Here is a 3,476-nt window from a genome sequence, read left to right as displayed (position 1 = left end):
CTACCGTTTGTGTCGTTGATTACCACCGAGTCGCCGTGTTAGTAGGATTCCGCACTCTAACACGTTGCCCCCGAGAATCGTTGGGAAACCGTCTCCCGATCGGTCCTAACATCTTTCCCCCTTTTATTATTTTATTTATTATTCCAAGTAAACTTTTCCATTAAGAATAATATATAAAATATTATTATTTGAAATTCAGGATGTTACAAGTCTTCCCTCCTTAAAGAGGTTTCGTCCCCGAAACCTAACTATTACATAAACAGATTAGGGTAAAACTTGCGCATCTCTTCCTCGACTTCCCAAGTAGCATCTGATCCCTTGTGGTGCTTCCATATCACCTTTACTAAGGGTATGACCTTGCGAAGAAGTTGCTTCTCCTTGTGGTCAACTATATTTATCGGTTGCTCAATATAGTTTAACTGTTCATCAACCTCAATGTCCATTAATGGAACGTGAGACGTGTCATCAGTTAGGCACTTTCTCAGATGAGAAACATGGAATGTTGAGTGAATTCCTTCTAACTCTTCGGGTAAATCCAGCTTATAAGCTACTTCTCCCACACGATCTAAAATCTTAAACGGTACAATGTACCTCGGACTCAACTTTCCTCTCTTTCTAAAACGAATAATTTCTTTCCAAGGCGAGACCTTGAGCATCACACTGTCGCCAACGTTAAACTCTATCGGTCGTCGCCGCTTGTCAGCATACAACTTCTGTCTGTCTTGAGCAGCTTTCATTCTGGCCTTAATCTGATCAAACTTTGAAGATGTCTCATGAACCACTTCTAGACTTCCCATTTCTTTTTGGCCAATCTCTCCCCAACACACGGGAGTCCTACATCGTCTTCCATAAAGCATCTCAAATGGTGGCATACCAATACTTGAATGGTAACTATTGTTATAGGAGAATTCTGCCAGGTGCAGATGATCATCCCAACTTCCACCAAAATCCCAGACACAAGCACGCAGCATATCCTCTAGGGTTCGGATCGTCCTTTTAGACTGCCCATCTGTTTGAGGATGATACGCCGTACTGATGTTTAACCTCGTTCCCATAGCTTCATGGAACTTCTTCCAAAACCTCGAAGTAAACCTTGTATCTCTATCAGACACGATTGATAATGGTATAACGTGCTTAGTTACAACCATTTTATGAACAAGCTTGCTAACGTTTCTGACGAGATAGCCTCTCATATGGGCAGAAAGTGAGCACTCTTGGTCAAACGGTCCACAATCACCCAGATGGTATCATGTTGCTTAGCTGTAAGAGGTAGCTTAGTTATGATATCCATGGTGATGTGTTCCCATATCCATTCAGGTATCTCTAAAGGCTGCATCTTCCCATAAGGCTTCTGATTACAAGCAAGTCAAGCACTTACTAACATAATCCACCACATCATTCTTGATTCATGGCCACCGGTAGTCTCTTTACAAATCTTGGTACATCTTGTTGGATCCTGGATGAATCGAGTATCTTGACTTATGAGCTTCATCTAAGATTCGACCTCTAAGACCTCCATGGTGTGGGATCCACATGCGGTCAAATCTAGTCTTAACGCTATGAGTATTTTCCATCAACTCATCTTGCTGGCCATAAACTCTCTCTTTCTTCACCAACCCTTCGTCTACTAACACCTCTGACTGCACTTTGATGATCTCTTCAAAAACACTTATTCATAATCAGATGGTATGACTTTACTGTTGCAATGACTTCTTCATTCTTACGACTTAGCGCGTCAGCGACCACATTAGCTTTACCAGGATAGTACTTAATATCGCAGTCGTAATCCTTTATCAACTCTAACCATCTTTTCTGCCTCATGTTCAGCTCTTTCTGCTCGAAGAAGTACTTTAAACTCTTATGATCGGTGTAGATGGTACACTTAGTACCATACAGGTAGTGTCTCCAAATCTTGAGAGCGTGTACAACTGCCGCTAGTTCCAAGTCATGCGTCGGATAAGTACTCTCATGGACTTTCAATTGTCTAGACACATAGGCTATCACTTTTCCTCGTTGCATTAACACACAACCTAACCCACGATGCGAAGCATTGGTACAAACAACCAGGTCCTCGTCACCGTCGGGTAAGGCAAGGATTGGATCTTGCGTGAGTCTTTTCTTTAATTCTTGAAAAGCTTCCTCTTGGAACTTACCCCAACTAAACAATACCGTCTTTCGGGTCATACTGGTCAACGGTGCGGCTATCTTGGAGAAACCTTTGATGAATCTCCTATAGTAGCCAGCTAACCCTAGGAAGCTTCATATATCAGTTGGATTCTGTGGAGTCTTCCAATTAGTTATCGTTTCAATCTTAGCTGGGTCCACGGTAATTCAGGCCTAACTGGACTCTGGCTCAAGGCCCAACAGAGAACTGTGTGGCCGAGAACCCAAGACAGAGGACTTTTAAGTTGACCGAGGACTCTCCTACTTGGTCGAGATCCATCCTTAACCGAGAACCCATGTTTTCGGCTGAGAACTCTGACCAAGAACACAAGGTTGCCGAGAACATGTGTTCTTGACCGAGAACACATGACCTTCCTGGCTGAGAACTCTTACTGGCTGCCCGTTTGACCGAAAACCATAAGGTTTGACCAAGGATTCTCAAATTTGGCAGAGAACCCCCAGCTCATCTTATTTTTCTATCTTATGCTCCCACCTTGCCCAGCTAACTTGGTCTATGATTTAAATCATGAACTTTTTTCATGATTAGTCCCAACTGTTTACATTCGTTATCACTCCCTCATCTGGATCTAGCCCATTTCCTAGCATAAAGCTCGGACCTTTATAGTGTTAATACGTTTTAGGCTAGATCTAGGGTTTATCTTTGGGCCGCATATTGCCATAGGTTCATTAAGTTCATTTTAAGCATCAAGTTTGCTACTTTATGAATTTACTAGACCCGATCTACTCTAGGTTTGAGTTTCATGATTATTCGTTCATAAAAACATAACCTTTAAGATCAAGAACACACCTTTAAATGGTTATTAGGTCACGGTTTTGCTTGTTACGTAATATAAATTTTGTATCTTGCTTGTGTATCAAAGATCTATCCGAATTTAGCTTGGTTCGATCTTGGGTTCTTGTTCTTGCTTGCGGCCATAAATAGGAAGGGTTTGTGTGTGTGTGTGTTATGGAGGTGTAGGGGATATTATGGATAAGATGGATGGAAATGGAAAGATTTAGGGTTTAAGGGGGTATTTATACTCCCTTAAGCCCATGGACCTAAGGCCCATCTTTCCTTTTTAGTCCTTGTTTAATCCATCTAATTAGCCTACTTCTCTTTTCCTCTTTTATTATTTTATTTATTATTCCAAGTAAACTTTTCCATTAAGAATAATATATAAAATATTATTATTTGAAATTCAGGATGTTACAATTCATGCATAAATCATCAAAATACACATATGTATGTAAGATTAACCATTTGAAAATATACATATTCATACTCTCTCTCTCTCTAACTCATGGCTCTCTCT

This window comes from Bidens hawaiensis, unplaced genomic scaffold (assembly GCF_021521415.1).
Source record: "Bidens hawaiensis isolate Kalapana, Puna unplaced genomic scaffold, B.hawaiensis_p1.1 tig00005922_1, whole genome shotgun sequence".
Taxonomy (NCBI): Eukaryota; Viridiplantae; Streptophyta; class Magnoliopsida; order Asterales; family Asteraceae; genus Bidens; species Bidens hawaiensis.
Note: the sequence above shows the minus strand (reverse complement) of the source record.